Source organism: Culex pipiens, chromosome 2 (assembly GCF_016801865.2).
Source record: "Culex pipiens pallens isolate TS chromosome 2, TS_CPP_V2, whole genome shotgun sequence".
Lineage (NCBI taxonomy): Eukaryota > Metazoa > Arthropoda > Insecta > Diptera > Culicidae > Culex > Culex pipiens.
Genome location: NC_068938.1, coordinates 207,585,105 through 207,606,596, shown reverse-complemented (window position 1 = coordinate 207,606,596; position 21,492 = coordinate 207,585,105).

Genomic DNA, 21,492 nt, shown 5'->3' with positions numbered 1-21,492 from the left:
ATATCTGATTCTCTTTGTAGATTCAATTTTATGTCCATTTTTTTGGAAATTTCAAGGTCAAATAATAATTTGACAAGAGAATCCAAGGTAAAATTTAAAATTGAGTCATGATTTTTTAGTAGAAATCTTGACAAAATTTTCACAATTATGATCATCGAATCAAAAGTTGACCCTTAACTCGTGATTTGCTTATTTGCAACTATATGAATGGAAATTTTAATTATTTTCGGTAGAGCAAAATTCATCACATCAGTCAAGTAATCCCTTGCCAATGTAAAAACAGTTTTTTATAATATTTAAGAACATTTGTTGCCTGGTAAATGTATATTAAGACTTGTATGCACAAGATTATAATTGCATGGTGCTTGGAGAAAGTACTCACCCACATTCAGCTAAAAAGTAAAAAGAAAATGATATTAAATGATTAAAAGTCTTTCGAGAGAGCAGCTCAGCGTTAATTTCGATACTTTTTACTGTGCAGAATGAATTCTATTTTTGATAGTAGAATTTTAATACAAAGGTCATCAGTCGGTTTTCAAACATTGTTTCCACCACACTCGCACTAGTTTTTACCTTCCAGTGTATTTTTTCGCTCGTGGTGCAGTAATTACGACCCCGTAGAACGGTTCACGCTCAGCGTGTGATGAGCATTGTGTTTGATTCCTACTCGGTCACTCTCATCACTCACTCACTCATCGACTCATTCATTCTTTTGTAACAATGAAAAAATAATAATAATCCCTAGCTTCACTCACTCGCTACAGCTGACTGTGTTTATTTACAAAATATCTTACACATGTTCGGAGCTACGCGTTCGCGCACTCACAACACAGTGGTCATTGTTCACCAACGCTCTGTTCTTTCTCTCTCCTCTGTCAGTATCACAAGCTCCACATCTCTCTCTCTCTCACTACACTCTTCGTCAGTGTTTGCCTTTATGCGCTATGATTGTAATGACTGCTTTCCTGTTCTTGATTTTTTCTTTACTCTCTCGCGCGATCTTCTACTTGATCTTCCACATTTTCTCTGTGTAACTCTTTGATAGTAAAGGGGTGGTAGCTTTACTCTTTTCATCAAAAGCCTGAATTACACCGACTACGCGGACTTGTAGAGTAGAAGCAGCACTCTTTTTTCTTCCTTTATTATTCTTTATAATTATAGGTCTTCACCGGGATTGAACGGACGCAAACGAAACCACCACGAGCAACTTTCCCGCTCCTCCCCCAGAAATACCCCCCGATATTCGTCGTATTTGTATTCGTGATATCATTATTATGCTCCCCCGGCGGCGGCTCTCCCATCATCATCTCATCACCCGGGCCGGCCTGTCTGGAAGAACGAAGAAATCTCAGTCTCTTCAACTAGGCAGAGCGGAGTAGAACAACCTTGGCTGGAAGCGGCATTTGCGTTCAGTAATTAATTGAGAGTTATGAGTTCTTTAGCGTTTTTAGAGGGTTTTTTTTTCGTGTGTGTGTTTTCGGTATGGAACCGCGTTCCCGAAAGGGTTATTATGTTTGGAGAGTTTGTGGTTAAGTGTGTTCTTTTTTATGGTTAGAGTGCTGACCAACAGGTTGGTTGGTTTTACGAGCGAACGTGTGTGTGTGCGTGGGCTTTCTTTGAGGAGGTTTTCGGTGCAGGTGCCGGTCGTAAAAAAGACTAGCTTTGGAGAAATTTGTTGATTTTAGTTTTGTTACATCTGAGCTTGTGCTGAAAGCCCATCCCAAGCAAAGGGGAGATATCAATGAAAAAACTTGTAATAATGTAAAAAATTAATATGCTAAGGAACATAACGCCCTGAAAGACTGAAAGTAAAATTTAGTTATGATACCTAATGATAACATTGTAGGTAATTTAAAAAATATTTAAAAACCTTTGAGTTCCATACTTTGATTTTTGTTTTTAATAAAAAATAAATTGGCAACAAAACAATGTAAACACGAACATAAATATTTAAAACGCTGTAAAAAATTTAAATATTTAACGACAAACTATGTATAATTCTTAGGTAATTTTTTTTTCAGAAAACATGAAAATTTTAATGGAAACAGGAATCTAATCAACTGAAAACAATCTAAAATACCCTATTCTGCATTTATAACTATATCACAGCAAAAACTTTTTTTTTTCTTGCACAAATAAAAACTTTAGATTGCAAAACAACTGGATAGATGTGTAAAGCATTTTAAAACTCTTTTTTTCACTGAAATGTTGAAACCGTTGCCAGTAATTTATTTTTTTTAAACTATTTTATTATGCTAAAAAATAAATAAAACAGTAGGAAGTGAGCAAGCAAGTTTCAATAAAAAGATCAAGCAAATAGTTTGTTTAAACAATGAAAATGAGCGAATTGCATGGATTTGGGAGCGCGTGCTCTACCTGCCAAACTTATAAGAATTTCCCCTAGTTCATTCAAAATTGGCAAGTGAATTTTCTGAAATCTGTATCTTGAGAAAGAATTTTCTGATTAAAAGGTGAACCTGATGAATATTTATCAGTAACTAATGAAAATTCATCAATTTTTGATGTAATATTACACATTTTTTTGCCACAAAATCTGTCACAATTTCGTGAGGAATACTACCACCAACTATTTTTTTTTCTGTGTAGGTTGATGCAAATCCTGGTAGCGAAGATAAGTTTTTTTTAAGAGCGAGTCCACGAGCAAAGCATACCCGTCTTGCATCGACCTCAGCAATCTGCCTGAAATTTTCAGGGGATGTTTACACATAAAAAACTAGCATCTGACCAAAATATGAGTCAACGGGAAGTGGGCAAATCGGGACACAAAGTTTGAAGGTTCAAAAACGTCAAAAATCTTAAAAAGGCTGTAACTTACACAGCAAAAAATCCGATGGTAAAATCCCATGCAAAAGTATGCACGTCACCTTCGTCAAAATAAACACTTAATATAACACACTGCATGTACATTTTTTGCAAACACAAAAAATGCAACCGACGGGATTCAAACCCAGCACCAACAGTAAGGACTGACGCCTTAGCCTACTCGGCCATCAGACCCATATAAAGCTGAAAGGATAAACGCATATATGGGCTTGACAGAGGTTTTTGACAGGGTTTAAAATTACACAAAATTGCATAAAATAATTCAAAATTTATTTTACACCCAGGCCTTTTACGCGCAGCTGGATTACTACTTTTTTAGCTGTGTAGGCAAAATTCAACTTAATTTCAAAATTCAAAAGCATCTGAAAGAACTTAAACATGCAACAAAATGCAGAGAGAAGAATCCCAATTGATTAAATCTAGAGGGAGTTGCTGGTATTTTTGTGAAAAAATAGCATAATTTTCAAACTCAAATAAAAAAGTATCAACTCGGCTCGACCTGCAGCTTCACAGAAAAAAAATGATGGTAATATTCATCAGGAAATGATGACAGATTTTGTGGCAAAAAAAATGATTAATTTTACCCCAGAAAATGATGAATTTTCATCAGTTTTTGATGAATATTCATCAGGTTCACATTTTTACACATTTTTTATGTAATATTACTCAAAAATAGAGTTAATATTCAACCTACCAAATTTTCAACATTCCAAAATTCAACTTTTTTTTTCTGTGTTGTTCTGTGGGACATCTGGGACTACCATTTGAGTTTGAGAACTGCCTTAGTTTAACATATTAAATAGACACTTTTACTTTTAGTGAATTTTTTGGTTGTAAATGTTTGCTCGGGGGACCTCTTAGACACCATTTTCTGGTAGTAATTTTATCATGTTCGTGTTCCTGAGACAATTTCACAATAGAAACATGCACAACAATGTTTATTTTCATCCATTTTAACCCATTAAAAATGAAAAGGGACCAAATCTTTGGAAAGTATTTGCATCGGCCTGATTTTTTGAAAAAAATCTAAAGTTTTTGTCAAACAACATGCAATTTTTTTCACGGGTTTTAAATTTTATTTGTTTTATTTGGATGAAACTTTGTCTAAGCATTCCCCATATAAATACAATTTTATGGGTTGGTCATAAGAAATGGGTATGTAAATGTACGAAATTCTGTATCTCGAGAATTGATTGTCGGTTCGTTTGGGTGTCTTCGGTTGTATGTTATGAAAAGACTATTTAAAAAAATAAAAAATAATCAAAGTGCAGTCCAGTCCAATTTTACTTCGGATAATCGAATCACAAAAATATTTTTTTTCGTAGTCTTATTTTTCATTGTTGAGCCTTAGTATGACTTCGATTAGTGCGCTGACCACGGGGACGCGCTGTCTTGTTTTTGCATGCTTATTTTCATTTCTTTTGTGTCGCTGTTTGTGTGCTTGGGTGAGTGGTTATTATATATAGGTAAAGGTATTTTATTATTTGATCATTATATTGCACTATTCTATTTAATTGATTATATAACCACACTATATTTTACACTTAACTCATTATACAAAACACATATGAAACTGTAAACTGGAGCGTTTGGTACGGTATGTCCACGCATCCTTCCTCCACTGTAGATTCTGTGAAATGTAATCCGTTCTCAGAATCCTCTCTGCGGTAAACACAACGTAGTAGGGCTGGCCGGTTTAATTTTTGCAATGCATTTTCGGGTGTTCTCGGATGTACTGTAATTATTAATAACGACAAGAAAAGTGCTTGGGGCGTAATCTAATCACAAGACTTTCCAGCATGCTTTCATCGGACTGGCTGCGTTTGTGTTAGATTAGATTAGATAGATTAGCTGAGCCTTAGTATGACTTCAAAACTACTCTTAGATGATTCAGAATGTATAAATCCTAGATGGCGGAGATGAAATATTTAAAAAAATGCATTTTTAAATTTAATACTCAACTAACAATTAAAAATTGACCAAAATGAGGTCGCAGAGCAGTGCGTGGCCGAATGGTTACGCTGTCCGCTTTGTAAGCGGATGATTCTGGGTTCGATTCCCATCTGCTCCAACCTTCCATCGGATGAGGAAGTAAAATGTCGGTCCCGGCCTTGGTTGTTAGGCCGTCCAGGTGTAGGAGTCGTCTCCATGCCATAAGTACAAACAACACACCAAACCAAGCCTACTCCGGTGGAATCGCTGGCGGCGGTTGGACTCGCAATCCAAAGGTCGTCAGTTCAAACACTGGGGTGGAAGGTTCCTTGGAGTAGAAAGAGGTTTGGGTGCTCTCCCCATTCAAGCCTTCGGACTCCTAGGTTCGAGCAGAAACTTGCAATAGAGACCACAAAAGACCCGGGGGTCGTTAATGTGGATCGTTTGATTTTTTTTGAGGTCGCAGAACTCAAACTCATAGGCATAGGGACAAATTTTCATCCAAATAAAAAAGTGTAAAGAAAAATAAATAAAAAAAAAAGATCGATATTAAATTTGTAATCGCAAATGGTTTAACTTATTGTTTGATAAAAAAAAAAACATGATTTTGATTTTTTTTTTTTTCTAAAACCGCTCAGTTTTGTTTTATTGAAAAAAAAAGCATCTTCGCAAAAACATATTTTTTGATGTCATGCAATTTTCTGTTTTTGACTTCGACTGGAAATTTTTTTTTTTTTTTCACAGAGTCATCACCCCGATATTTTTTTCTAACTACGATATCTAAAAAAATGATGCTGAAAAATGTTTTCTTAATACAAAATCCTCTGTTCTTTTTTAATACAAAAAAATCATTTGAAAAAATTAAAAAATAACTGTTTTTAGGCCTTTAAAAAAGTACTCTTGAATCATTTGATTAAAAACATTTTTATAACATTGTAGAACATATCAAAGCTGTAAAACTCGATCCTGAATAGTTTATAGCGGTTTAAAAAAGTAATTTTTGTATGAAAATCATATTTTCACCAACTTTAGGCTTGGGTATCAATTGGTTAATCTCAACCAATTTCGCTCAAAATTTGCACAGATGCTGTTTTTGGGCACCCTCATGGAGAATAATATAGAAAATAAACTAATGATGCACACCAAAATGAATGCGTTGGTAAAATCGAATACAAATGCACACACACAAAAAAGCTGCAGCCGATGGGATTCAACACCTGTATTCACAAAGAGAACTGGCGCTTTAGCTCTCACGGCAGATTCGATTTTCCGAAGGTCTTGGAAAAATTCACTTTGGATAATAAAGTCGCAGAACTTGAATTTAATGTTAAACTGAAACAAAAATGGCAAGATTCGATTGTCCGAAGACCCGTATACAAACCTTCGGATATTCGAACTTCAGATAATCGAGGCTTCAGATAAATGAGTCTGGACTGTATCAATTGGACACTTCGGTCATGTGGGTGTCTCATACGGTGGCAGTACCACCAGGTCAAGAAATCGGTCCTGATGTTGCTGACCATCACCCAGCAAGGCGTCACCTTTAGCTGTGAAGGATTTTTCGACATGAACGTGGAAATGTTCGCCGAGCTGCTCAGTCTCAGCTACTCAATGATGTTTGCTAACAGTATGCGTTAGTGTTGTTCGAGGAAGAAGGATGTTCAGGTTTCCCATGCTGATGGAGTGCAAGTTTTTCATGTAATATTACATAAAATTTCATTGAAACACGTAGCTGAATTATTACTTTTTTACGTGTAACTTGTCTCAACCCTCGATCAAACCTAATGATGGCACATTAAACTACCCAAAACCATGGGACATCCAGCACAATTACCGTGGAACCACCGAAAATCCGCGGCCAAATTCGTTTCGCCCTCGTTTGGACCCCATCCAGTCTTTCTCCTTTCTTTTCGGCTGGAATTGTGGGCAATTTTTCTCGCGGTAGTTTGTATTTTCTCCTCAGCGAACTACAACTACAAGCAGCGGCAGCAGCTATAATTGCCGCTATTATGGTTAACAATCAAACCATCATTAGCCCAGCATGTGTGAGTGAGTGTGGTAGTTTCGCGTCGGAACACCGCATCCGCTCAAGCAAGGTTGCGTATAGAACAATAGTTCAGGGAGGGTGTTCTGCTGTGGCTGCTTCTATCCGGTAGTCATTATCGTCGTGTCTTGCCACCATTATGCTCCCGAGATCGCGCTCCAAGCTGTCTGCAGGTTTCTTCAGCAGTAGTTCATCCATCATTATTATAATTTCTCGACCGACAAACCAAAACCGAACCGTACTGAACGCGCGCGCGCGCTAATACACTTTTGAGGTTATGTTTTGATCGTGAGCGATCAATGATCAGCGGAGAGTTTCAAGATCGAACCTTTTTTGGCCAGATTTTCGCCAGCGTTGCCGTTGACCTCCAGTGGGCTTTCTCAAGATTCGCTGAAGCGTTCGATCATATCGACGTCGACCGGAAACGGTGGAATACTTGCGCGATCTTCTGCGATCGCTCGACCCCAGGTCGACGCGTTATTATGTTTGCGGATGTTTACCGAACCCGTTTTGAGTTCAGTGGAACACCACACTACCTTCAGCGCTACCGTTTCGTTGTGGGAATCGTCCCTCACACTCGCACACGTCAAAGCGTGATCAATCGTTGGCTTTTCCCAGCCATCGATCACAGCGCGGGTAGGAAATTTTCCACGCTCACGCTCAATTTCGTCTAATTAGACGCGTCAAATAAGCTACCGGGCGAACTACCAGAAAAATGACCGCAACAAATCATCTGGAACAACGCGTTGCTTCCTCGCGCACATGTGTTCAGCCTTCGGCGTCGGCTGTCATTAGCTCATTATTATTGATTAACTGTCAAAAAAAAGTTCTCTCCAGAATTCCTCGCGAGGGCCAGCGATGAGGAAAAGGGTCATCGCCTAATGAAGCCGGAATAGACGGTGAAATCACCGAGTCTTAACTCAAACGGCCTAGATGGAATGCGAGGCAAGAAAGGAAGGGATCAATGGGTATTATTCAATCAGAACACTTGGTTCTGAGGGTAGCTGCCGCCTCAGCGGCATCATTCAAGGTTGAAGGATCGCGTCGGGAAGGAAAAAGGGGTTAGAATAATTACGCACCAGCCCTGGGTTATTTGGATGCCTCGAATGTTGAAGAAGCCGCCGGCTTCGTCTTAATTTCACTTTTCTTGGCTTCTTGGTTTGTTCTAAGGTATGGAGTTAGATGAGAAATGATGCCGTTGATGCCCATCTTCAATCATTCTTTAAACTTGTAGATTTTTTTTAGATTCGAGAAGATCCAATCGTTGAGAAATGTTTTGACCTATTGGCACCATTGTTTGGTCATGACGATGCTAATACGTGGGACAAGTTGGAATAGTTGGTCCTGAAACAATCATAAAAGTTTTAAGACCCAGTGACCCAGAATTGATAACAATGTTAGTCATTGTGTTCAAAAATATATGGATCTTAATTTTAGATTTTTTTTAAACCAACACATTTGTTTGATTTTGCTTATTTTGTTGATTTTGTTGAATTTATTGATTTTATTGCTTCTGTTGAATTTGTTGATTTTGTTGATTTCGTTGATTTTGCTGATTTTGTTGATTTTGTTGATTTTGTTGAATTTATTGATTTTATTGCTTCTGTTGAATTAGTTGGTTTTGTTGATTTTGCTCGTTTTGTTGATTTTGTTTATTTGGATGATTTTGTTGTTTTGTTGATTTTGTTGATTTTGTTAATTTTGTTGATTTTGTTGATTTTGTTTATTTTGTTGATTTTGTTGATTTTGTTGATTTTGTTGATTTTGTTGATTTTGTTGATTTTGTTGATTTTGTTGATTTTGTTGATTTTGTTGATTTTGTTGATTTTGTTGATTTTGTTGATTTTGTTGATTTTGTTGATTTTGATGATTTTGTTGATTTCGTTGAGTTTTTTGATTTTGTTGGTTTCGTTGATTTTGTTCGTTTTGTTGATTTTGTAGATTTTGTTGATTTTGTTGATTTTGTTGATTTTGTTTATTTTGTTGATTTTGTTGATTTTGTTGATTTTGTTGATTTTGTTGATTTTGTTGATTTTGTTGATTTTGTTGATTTTGTTGATTTTGTTGGTTTTGTTGATTTTGATGATTTTGCTGATTTCGTTGATTTTGCTGATTTTGTTGATTTTGTTGATTTTGTTGAATTTATTGATTTTATTGCTTGATTTTGTTGATTTTGTTTATTTTGTTTATTTGTTTGATTTTGTTGATTTTGTTTATTTTGTTGATTTTGTTGATTTTGTTGATTTTGTTGATTTTGTTGATTTTGTTGATTTTGTTGATTTTGTTGATTTTGTTGATTTTGTTGATTTTGTTGATTTTGTTGATTTTGTTGATTTTGTTGATTTTTTTGATATTGTTGATTTTGTTGATTTTGTTGATTTTGTTGATTTTGTTGATTTTGTTGATTTTGTTGATTTTGTTGATTTTGTTGATTTTTTTGATATTGTTGATTTTGTTGATTTTGTTAAATTTGGTAACTTTTAATTTATTAGATCTTTACTGTCTAATTCCTGTCATTTCTAATATTCGGACGGAATCGAATTTTTTGGATACGATGGAATGCCGAGTACCATTTTTTTCCTGAGATGTAATCGAATAGATGAATCACGTTAAAACACAAATTGTCAACAAGCGATCCAATTTTACTACCACTAAATTCTTTCAGGAGTCGTTCTTTGCCGATTTATTGTGCTTAAAATCGCAATAAATTACATCTAACGTTTCGATCACCCAGGAGTTGCAATCATTCATACCACCTGGATGAAACTTCCCCCTGAGACAAAACTTCTGGCGCCGATTTTGTCTCGTTATCGCTTCCAAATCAGTCCCCTCTTCGGAAAAATTTAACGACCCTTGCGTGCCAACCATTCCAAGTTCACAACTTTGCCCAGGTATTTGCGCTTAGAATGCACAATTACCTTGAGGATCATTAAAAACAAAACCTTTAAAAAACCGAACCTGGTAGATCGAGCTACCTCGACCGTCCCAAGTCCTCCCCGCAGAGGACGGTCCTTTCCGGATAATGGATTAAGCCATGCGACATCAACTTCCACGGCGCGGCGCGTTGTGTAATATAATTAGGAATAACTGACGGGTAGCTCAACGGCCCGACCGGACGGCCTGTCTGTGTCCACTTGCTCGAGATGGACGCGTCGAGACAACCGGACGGAACCTGTGAGGGCCGGGCGTGATGAGAGACAAAAACAAGTATTTTCTTCGTACCTTCTGGCGTTTCTCAGTCCGGACGCCCTGGAATGTTCGCGCTCTCTCAGCTCAGGGCGCTCGATCAAGTGTTGCGAGAGCGAAGGGATTGACTCTCCCGTTGGAAGATCGCTCTTGCGAGCATATTTGGCCATTTTTGGAGCAAGAGACTTGGACGAAACAAGCGACAAACCCCGAAATTTCAGGGAGACATCAACGTGACCGAAACAACGAACCGCAAAATTTCAGCACCACTTGACTTGAGCAAATCGATCGCGATGAAAGTGGTCACGGTTGAACGCCCTTCCGCAGTGACTTTTTTCCCAGCGTGACCACTTCCGAGAGTGCGTCATTCGCGCGGGGGGGGGCTACCGAAAATTGGTTTGGCAAGTTGGCCAAGCTGTCAAAATTCCGGCCAACGCTCGTCGATCGTGGGTAAATTAAGACACCACAGGTCGCGCGCGCACCCAAAGCAGAGCTGGGGATTAGACGGGGGAAATTGATCGCGCGCCCAGGTCTGCACATGTGATCTCCACGCACACGCCCACCTGTCGATCATGGGACCGGCGGAGGTTGCCATAAAAAAGGCCTTGTGCGATCGATCGCCCAGATGGGATGAGAAAGTTGTTGGCATCCATCCATCCGAGGCAGCTTCCAAGCAGGCTGATTGAGCTTCTAATTGAGAGCTCGCGCGACGGGCTTTGGGAGAAAGTTGGCGCTGGCTGTCGAAGCATAATTAGAAATTATGCATAATTTTGCCATGAGGTGGCGACGACGTCGCAGACGTCACGCGCGTGGCTGAAGTAATAAACAGCTCCCACCGCCGGTAATGGTTTACAAATTAGAACTAATGGAACGTCAGTTTTAGAACTTTGGACTAATCCTGACAGCGCGTGCGCCTTGATCCGTCAAACCGAAATGAAATTGGTCAGATTATTTCATCAAATTAATCTCCAAACCATATTGGTCAACCTCAAAACATCACCAACCCGGTCCACTTGACCCTTCCCACAACCCCAAAGTCTCGCCCGAGACTACCGAGCAAAACAAAGCAAAACTGCCAGCTCATGTGTTGGACGGCGGCGGGCAACGCAGCTGTCAAATTATCGGAAACCTGCGCCGTCAGCCGGTCGTCTGCGAGGTGCGTAACACCACTTGAAGCTGTCAATCACGGCGCCCCAGCGGAATGTGAGATGCAGAAATTAGCTCCAAGTTCTGCGCGCGTGTCCTTCTGAGTCATGCTTCTTGGGGGCTAGACATGCGGTTGTAATTTTCCGTTTGCTGGGCTTGACATGATAACAATTGTGACGGTGTCCCGTGGTTGTTACGGCGGGTGATGGGCTCGTTTGGTGGATGCGTGATGAACGGTAGTTGAAGGCTGAACGCGATCAACCTGGAAGATGGGTGAGTTCCGGGAGACGATCAAGCTTGGAGAGCTTCAACGGAGTTGACTTGAAGCTGTAGATTTTTTGAAAGCATTGAACAGGTTTGTATTATTTCGATTCGAAGAATTCTAGGCTAAAAGTCTTCAAACTTTATGAACTTGATCAACCCCATTGAAAATAAGGTCAAGTGATTCGATTAAATTTAAAGGAAAAGTGCAGTGAAGTTGTCATACCAAAAATAAAAAAAAATCAACATAATCAGCAAAATCAACAAACTTGTAGATTTTTTAACTGGTTTGTCTAAACGAACCCTTGTCGACCAATATTCGATACTTTGATGACATATTGGAATGTTTATGGTCATCCAAAAACTCATTTAAGTTACAGCTAGCATCCGTCTACGTTCCGGTAGCTTCAGTGACCAACCCTGGGTACTGTAGAACTCCCTGAAGTTATGACCTGATCTACGGGAGTATTCAACATCGGTTCAGCTCAAATACCTTCAGTCATTAATGCTGAATACTTTGCTGACATGTTGCAACTTTCTAGGTCATCCAAAAACTCCTGCAGAAGTTATTTCAATCAAATACCATTCGTAACCAGTCCAGATAATCTCCCCGCCAAAGTGGCCAAACTCGTGTTAATCGCAGGTTAGACCTGATAGCCACCTCTCTCTCGCTCCTGCAATTCGCCGGTCACGGTCGCCCGGAACCCTTGATCCCGCACCGTTGATCCAAGATCATGAACACCACACGCGGGTCCCCCGCGACAAACACACACACGGCTTATGATTTATGGATTACTATAATTTGCCTCTTCCGCCACTCTCCGGAGACCCGTCCTCGGCAACTCTTAAGGCAGGGGGGGATATCACATTTCTGCCCCCTCAGCGGCCGACGACCCGGAGAAAAGAGTGGTTTTCAATTTTCGGAGGTTCGTCGCTTGCGCGCTATCTCTCTTGACTATAATTATCGCCTTAACGCCGTGTCCAGTGACAGATTCTGGCGCGACTTTTTTTTTCATTCGTTTCTTTCTCTGCTCGGAGATCCTCTTGAGAGAGTTTTGTGAGTCGTGATGATGGAATCTAGGCGTTTGATGTTGAATTAGCATGGATTTAATGGTGATACGGTGATACTTGATATGGCCGCGGCTAGACAAACGGGTTCGTCGCCTAAGTCGTGCGCGCGCGATCTCTTGACGTATTAGCGGCTGACAAATGAGACAGCTTTTCGGGGGAAGGTGAGATTCCAATAGAGCGCCGCGCGCTACGGATGGGAATGTTGAGCGCTACCATCAATTTGAAACGGTCAGCTGGAAACAATTTGCAGAAATGGAGGAAAAAACGCGTTGATGTCACTAGGCGTCCATATGCTCGTTGATGACCCCCTTAAGGTGCTCATCGTTGCGGGGAAGGGACGGCAAAAACCTAACCATAAAACAGCTGTCATTTGCGCTGGACACAACTCGGAGACTCCACACCACACAGAGAGAGAGAGCGATCATGGTCATTATTATCTCATTTCCCAGCACGAGAGGTGCAGCAGAAGCGACGTTGACCCCAAAAAAATACCTCGAACTCAAAGTCACAACACAATACACGACCTTTCGACCCGTCGACATTGTCGAGTGAGGGAAGGTTTCCGCTTTCGACCAAACCACAAAACCGTCATTTTGCTCGACTCGTCGAATCTTCATCCGTTTTTGGACAACCCAACTCTGGTGGGTCAATCGCTCCCAAAAACGGAAGTCGCCGCTAATGAGTTTTCTTCAGGCGGGTGTTCCACCACAAAAGTGCAACCCCCCGACGATACCTGGAAATTGACGATAATTTGAGCAGCTCTTGTTTTCGTTTTTCAAACCGCGGCCGTGCCATAATCGAAAGCACTTTGGATAAGATATTCGGCGGCGTCCCAGACGTGACCAGGCGGTGCTGAAGAAGACGCCACAGCTTATCGCAATTTAGCGAGCGCGGCCGGTCCACTTTGAAGGTGCGAATTGGATTGAGTCTTTGAGTCACCTGTGGAGGTCCGTATCTGACTGAGTGTGGACTGTGGCGGATGTTGGCCGGGTGACGTAATTGTGTGCTTGTGGTGCGATGATCGATTGGAATGCTTTAATCTGGGGCGCTGCGGGAAGTTGGTCGGATGTTTGCGGTGTGATTGATAAGCTATTTGGACGGGGAGGAGATTGAGTCATAAGCTATGTTTGGGTTTTTGGAACCTTTTTGAAAATTCAAATTAAATATCGCAATGCTGTCTTCAAAGTATAGCTGAAAAGCCTGGAACCTGTTGATCATAACTTGAAACATATTCTTGTTTTTGAACACAAAAAATCAATAAAATCAACAAAATCAACAAAACCAACAAAATAAAAAAATAAATAAAGTCAACAAAATCAACAAAATCAACAAAAACAACAAAATCAACAAAATCAACAAAATCAACAAAATCAACAAAATCAACAAAATCAACAAAATCAACGAAATCAACAAAATCAACAAAATCAACAAAATCAACAAAATCAACAAAATCCACAAAATCCACAAAATCCACAAAATCATTAAAATCATTAAAATCATTAAAATCAAAAAATCAACAATATCAACTAAATGAACCAAATCAACAAAGTTCAACGATTTCAATTTATTGATAAAGGTTCGCAGAGTTTTAAATTGTCTACGAATTTTGAGATATCTTGTCTACAAAAGTTGTGGTACGGAGGCCACATGGTTTTCAAAATGTCTGTAGAAAAGTCTATGTTTGTCTGTGCACATTTCTGAAATACAAATTTATCAATTTAAAGTAATGGAATTCCATCAGAAATTGCGTTTTAAGCTTGTTGAGTCTAACGAAATAAGTTTTGGTTGATTTTTTTTTTTCAAAATATTAATTTGATGAAGTTTTTAAAAATCTGTGCACCAAAGCTCAAATGTGTATCTGGCATACTTATTCTAGGTTTTCTAGGGTAGGGTTTGCTCAATATCTAGTCGTAATACGTGAGGCCAACTGAGTGCACAGATATTGTAAACATCTAGTTTTGCTCAACCTGTTACCAATCGAGTTCACGAAGAATGCGCGTCTTCTTGTAAAAACTAACTTAATCCACCTATGTGGATGGTGCCTTCCTCACTTCTTATCAACATTTGGTGACATTATGAGTTTGGACACAAATTCTATCTATCTTCTATATGTATACAAAATTTCGACGGTTTTGTTCGAACGCCAATCAATTCAACACGGAACGTCCGATCGAGGTGCTCTTTGTTGCGTTGGGTTCGTATGGTAAGTTCGTGAGTGCCAAAAAGTTACAACTTTGGCCTCTCTGGAACCGATTCCGGAAAATTTGCAGATTGTATGGGAAAGGTTAAAATCAAGTTTTGATCACAGGAGGCTGAATAAGCAAAAAAGTCAAAAACGTCAACAAACGAAAAAAGGCAGAACGAACTTTGTCAGGTAAGGTTTGTTTCTCAATAAAGAAATACACAAATGTAACTTAAGCGGTCATAACTTGAGACTGAGCGTTGTCAGATCTTCAACTCATTAGAAAGGTCTTTTGATTACCTTACCAACGATCGGTCGGAAGATGAATCCGGACATAGTTTACATGCATTTATGTGAGATCCGGCATCAAAAAAGTACATAAATATCACTTAAGTGGTCATAACTTGAGACAGGAATGCCAGATCTTCAATGTATTGGACTCATTGGAAAGGTATTTTGATGACCTACCCAACGATGGGTTGGATGATGGATCCGGACATAGTTTACATACATTTAAGTGAGATCCGGCATCAAAAAAGTACATAAATATCACTTAAGTGGTCATAACTTGAGACAGGGTTGCCAGATCTTCAATGTATTGGACTCATTGGAAAGGTATTTTGATGACCTACCCAACGATGGGTTGGATGATGGATCCGGACATAGTTTACATACATTTAAGTGAGATCCGGCATCAAAAAAGTACATAAATATCACTTAAGTGGTCATAACTTGAGACAGGGTTGCCAAATCTTCAATGTATTGGGCTCGTTGGAAAGGTCTTTTGATAACCTAATCAACGATGGGTCGGGTGATGGGTCTGGATATAGTTTACATGCATTTATGTGAGATCCGGTTCGCAACTCTGACACTTTTTTATACATAACTTTTAAACTACTTATCGGATCTTCAAACAATTCAATAGTGCAGTATGGGGCACCAAACTGGATCGAATGCAACTTGTTTGACTCAAATCGGATCAGCCAGTGCCGAGAAAACTTGGCAAGAATTTTGAGCACCAAGGGGAATACGCACACACATACACACACATTCTGAGTCGATAGGTATACATGAATATAGGTCTACGAGTTGTTTTTCAAAAGTTCATTTTTCTAGCAGGATTATAGCCTTACCTCAATGAGGAAGGCAAAACGTTTCAATTTCCCCTACTCAGCCCTCCGAAAAAAATTCAAGTCCGCTTCACTTTCAACCTCCTCCAACTCGTCAGATAAGCCACCGCCGTGGCATTCCATTTGTACCAGGTCTCACAATCTCAACCCACCTTGCACCGCCGTGCCTGGTAACCCTACCTTCCGTCAGCGCGACGAACCCTCGAAGCCCCCTCAACGGGGGGCGATCCGGACCGCGCGAAAAAGTCGATTTAATATGTAACAATCCCCATTTTGCATCTTTTTACGGTGTTTTACCTCTCCTCATTATGCTTCGCGCGGTCGTTCTTCGCGTTGGTTCGTCAACCGCGGGCCCCGTTAACTTCAACTGGAAGAGAAGGGAAAACTGGTTCCGGACAAAAAGCAAAAAACATTCGAACGCGATGATACCGGGTGAGGAACTTGAGCGGAGCTGGCAACCCTAGCGCGATCTTCACGCGTGGTGTAAAAATCTTTATGTCTTGTTGCAAAACAACAAGACGCAGCCACCGCTGGTCACACGTCGGAGACTTGCGCGCGGTCCTGAACGCAGCGCGGCGACGCGACGAACCCTCGTTAAAGTTTGAAGTGAGAAGGAAAAAATTATCTCATTGGTCGAGTTTCGAGAATTTATGAGGGTAATAAAGATTTACCTTTTTGGAAACATCGCGGGCCCCGCGTCGTGGTCCGGTGTAGCGTGCGCGGAACTTGGACCTTGGTTCGGGAAACGCTCGTTTAATAGAAGTTCCGTGGCGGCGACAAAAGTGAGATTTGCGCTGTGTGAGTTACCTAGTGACCAGCTTGTAGGGTGGTGCGTGCGAGATTGATCTGGATTCGGCTATTAGTTATGGTTTGTTGAGTAGCAGTGATGTTCAACAAATTTTGAGGTAAATTGTGGTGAAAATTGGTCTTTAAACGTAAGCGAAAACGAAAGACTAGCGATAAGAACTCGCAGGTATAAATACTTTGGAAGGTTGAAACTAGATCAATTTTAATCACACAACTGAATCTTTGAGGCAGGTCTACTCAATCATGTTTGAACACCAAAATAACAAATAATATGAATGAATTTGGTTCTCAAAAATCTTTATGATAAACTAGATTGTTTGAACAATTTTCAACATTTCAAAAAAGTACATTCGGAATTTAGATTTTAAAAGTACGTTTGAAAATTTAAATCAAATGTGTAGAATTCTTAAAATTATCGAAAATATTTTTTTTAAATCAGCCATGTACACTGCTGCAAGAATGAACCTTTTAAATTTATTTAATTCAAATTTTTTTTTGGTTTTTGATCCTATTTCACCAAATTAAAAAATAAAATGAAAAGCATTGAAATAAAAACACAGTATTTATTCAATGGCAATCATCGTTAATTCGTCGGTTTCCGATCTCCGAATTCTTGATATACTTCCCTGCTTCGACGATTTCTTCATCAAATAGAACAATACCTTATTCTGATAGTGAGTGTCAACGGTCTCGTTTTGATATTCACACATAGTGTGTTAATTTTACCACTATCTGAAAAAAGTAAAGATTTTCTTTATAAATACAATTTTTTGATTTTTTTTTCGCAAGACCATCCAAAAAATGTTTTTGTCCAAACAAAATTTTTAAACTATGATTTATTTATTGCATAAAAAAGAAAAATATAAAATTAAAGTAATAAAGCAATACAGTTTTTTTACTGCCGATTGTTTTTTAAACACCATAAAAGTAGTTTAATTATTCACTTTTTCAAAACCCAAAAACCTCTTCTTATTTTTTTCTGTATTCAAACAATGCATTTGGTTTTGCTTTAGCGACCATTTTTATAAAATGACAAACATGAAAAACTTTTAGAAGATGGCAAAATGCATCATTAGGATACAAAAACATTTTATTTCCATGAAATTTAGAGGCATAAACTAGTTAGTGTAAATCAAATATTTGATATTAAAAAATAAGTGGGAAATGTATGTGAAAATTAAAAACTAAACAAAATTCTAAATAATAGTTGATTCAAATTCAGTAACTTTTATGAACTCATATTGTCAAATCATTTTTGTCGATAAATTCGTTTTAGTGTATTTGCGAATGCTTTCTTCATGAATAACGGTCACAGCACTGTACAGAAAAAGATAATTCATGTACCAACAATTATCTTAATGATTAATGAAAAATAAAAGCTATTTGTATAGAATTTAAGATAAATTCGTTTGAATAATCATGAATTTACATGAGATTGGTAAGTTTTTCAAGTTTGAATGTTACTTCAATTTAATTAGGTCGTTTCAAATATGTTATGAAGTTAATATCCCTCGACTCTGACTTAACTAATTGTGTTGTAGTTTGATTCGGAAATCAACTAAAAATGAAAATATTTTTAAAGGACTCCAAAACTGTCTCATATCGCTAGAAAATGTCTCGCTTATAAACGCTAGAAAATTCATTTAACACTCTTATGCCTAAATTTTTTATAAACGCAAATTTTTATTATTTTCGTGTGAAGGAGATCATTTTGAGCCACTTTTGTTCTACGAAAAACTTTACTTTTCTTGATTTATGATTTTCTTGTTTCATTTTTTTATTTTGTTTGGTTGCATGCAATTTTACTATCGGATTTTTTGCAGTGTACCACCTCCAATGATAACTTTTTGCATTTTTAGCTATATCATGTTTTTCAGTCACTTCATACATTTTTGCTTGATTTTCACATTTTCTGCTATAGAACGGTGCCAATGTCATTTAAATTGTTGAAAAATGCATAGAGGCATAGTCTGGAACGTAAACAAAATTATTGCATAGTTAATTTTACAAAAAATAGGATTTTTTAGTGAAAAACAAGGCCAAAGTTGACCCAAGGAAATTGGCAAAGTCGCAAAAAAAAAAAAACAATTCGAACTTCCAACCCTATTTTTTTTAAATTATTAATGAAAAAATTATCAAAAATTGTATAAAAAATTGATTTTTGGCGAATTTTCAGGTCGAAGCGTAAATGAGCACCAGACTAAGAAAATCTAAACTGGAATACATTTTTCCTTTTTGTAAACGCTTATCAATTAATCTCACTTGAAAGGTTCTCTTTCTAATCTCGGAATTCTCAAATGGAACATCCTAGAGCAGAAATATTGAATTCAAATAGCGTTTAATTTGTTATAAATTGATTAGATTTCTATTTGCAAAATTTGAAGAAAAAGACATTTGCAACGTCCTTATTCTCTTTATTCACGGTTCTCACCAGCACTTAATATCAGCATTCTCTGATCAATCTCAAATTTTGTAGAGCTGATGATACCACCAAACATAACCAGCAACAATTGCGAATTTAATCATGAAATCACCCCAAAGTTTCTCTTTTTAAAAACCGTAGAATTTTTATTGACTCAAATCATTGTCGATTTTTTGTTAATTTTTCAATCAAATTTAATGTGCCTAATAATTTAACACATAGCAAATTGCAATTTAATAGTGAATAATGATTTCAAAATTTCGTATTTGTTATAACCTATTAGTGTTTGGAAGTTCCTTTTATTATAATTAATTTTGATGCAATTGGATATTTTAACAATGGAACTGGCAGGTGAATTTAAATAAAAACCTCTGATTAATCTTTAAATTAAAAATTATTTTTTTGTGTATTGCGCAAAAGAAAACTTTTTGCCATTTTTTAATATTGCGCATATTTTTATTTAAGTTCTGACTTCACTATCGATATCCTGAGACAATTTTTCATTGGTTTTCTGATTTTGGTAAATGTTTTCCTTTTATTTGACTTGATAATGAATTTGAAATTTAGAGTCTAATAATTTCCTAAATTATGTCATTTTAAAAACGCTCACGCATCTGTACTAGCAGGTAAGATACTGTTACAAACCAAAACACGCGCTCAAGTGGTAACTTTTTAGATAATTATTGAACTTTTACCTTCAAATTCATTATTTGTTAAACTGAAAAGAAAATAAATTCCAAAATTTTATAAACCTTGTTACAAAAAAATAATCATAAAACAATCAAACATTTTAAAATCAACTACTTTAAGGAGTTACAAACATGAAAATCAGGAATTATGTCAAAGGTTGGGACGAGCACATACTCGAACTTTTTTTTAAAGATTTTTTTCAGGTCATTAAAATATACATTTCCAACTATTAATCAAATAAATTGGGAGACATTTGGTTGTACTATTGCCGAGAAAAAGTTAGTCGCTTTAATCATGAATTATGATCATGAAACTTTCAGAAGTAATTGGAAATTGTCTTTTTAGTGGATTTAACAAATTTTCTGTTAATTGAAATTTAGAGGTTTTTTGCATGTTTGTAACCTCTTGACCGATTGAACATATTCATTTTTATGAAATTATCATAATTAGACAAAGAAAAGGTTTCAGTCAGCGTTTAGTTCCTTACATTATGTCAGCAAACTCTCCCAAATAGTGCAATTTTTACTCCACATATTTCCACCCACTTAACCGTCCTCAATGACCAGGTTCTGGATGATCCAATAATTGGATTATCAAACACGCTCTCTAATCCCACCTATTCACCAGGAAACAATTCCATTCCGTAACGTTAATTTGCATTAAAGAGAGCGAAAAAAGTCACATTTCCAGGGAAAAAAAATGGCAACGCCGAATGCAACAGATGGTGCGCATTCAAGTCGCTTCTCAACTGTTTTCCTCTGAAATGGCACAAAACCAGAGCAGAGCAGCTCAGAAATCTGTGCCCAACAATCGTCGTGCAAGAATGCAAGAAACTGCCCACTGCCAACTGGTCTTCTTCGAGGGGAGAGAAAAAGATGATTATTTTAATATTGTCTCCTAAATAGCAGCAGCAAAACTCCCAGTTGGTGGTTCCGTTTGCGTCCAATCTCACAGGCTAAGGATGCACATTTTTTCAGGGGCAACGGTTATATAAGTCCCCCCTCCGCTCCCCTCGGAGTACCTCTTGTCGCTGCGTTACGTTATTTTCTTCTCAATTTTTTAAGGAGTACAACAGAGAATAAATAATAACAGTAATAAGTGTGCAAAAAATAAATGGAAAAAGAACTGCGGCACGTACGAGCGCTGCGCCAGCGCAAAGAAGACTTGTTCTGTTGGCAGAACCGTGTGTCTTCTTCGTGTTCTTTTGAAGTCACTGCTGCTGCTGCATCGGTTGCCACTGCATTGCATGGTGTTGTTGTATAACATTCTCCGGATCGCTACGGTACCACCACTGGGGCAAGAAGTGTGGTGGCGGCGTCGCGCGGTGGTAATTGTTGACCGTTTCGTGGTCACATACTGTCGCAGCAGCAGCAGTCTACCTTCTTCAGCGTGGTCACCTCGCCCGAACTCACGCGTACCCCGCGAATATTGTATAATAAACGTTGATTATGCTGATGATCGGTGGTAATAAAGCTCCCCGCGTTTCCTCTCCCAAGAAGACTGGCCTGTCAACTGCGGGGACAGCACAGCGACTGCGCGGAGAATGTCACTATCATTATTAAATTGCGTTCGCGCAGCGATCCCCGCGCCGTCTTCTTCATCTACCCCCCTCGCAAGCGGTAGCAACCACCGTCTTCTTTCTTCTTCGTCGTTTACTTTCCGGGCCACTTTCGCAGCGATCGCTAGCGCGACAGGAGACACTAGTCATTACCCCAGAGTTGGAGACTTTTACTCGATGTAACAATTATTTTCAAGAGATGGCGCGCAAAAAACGACG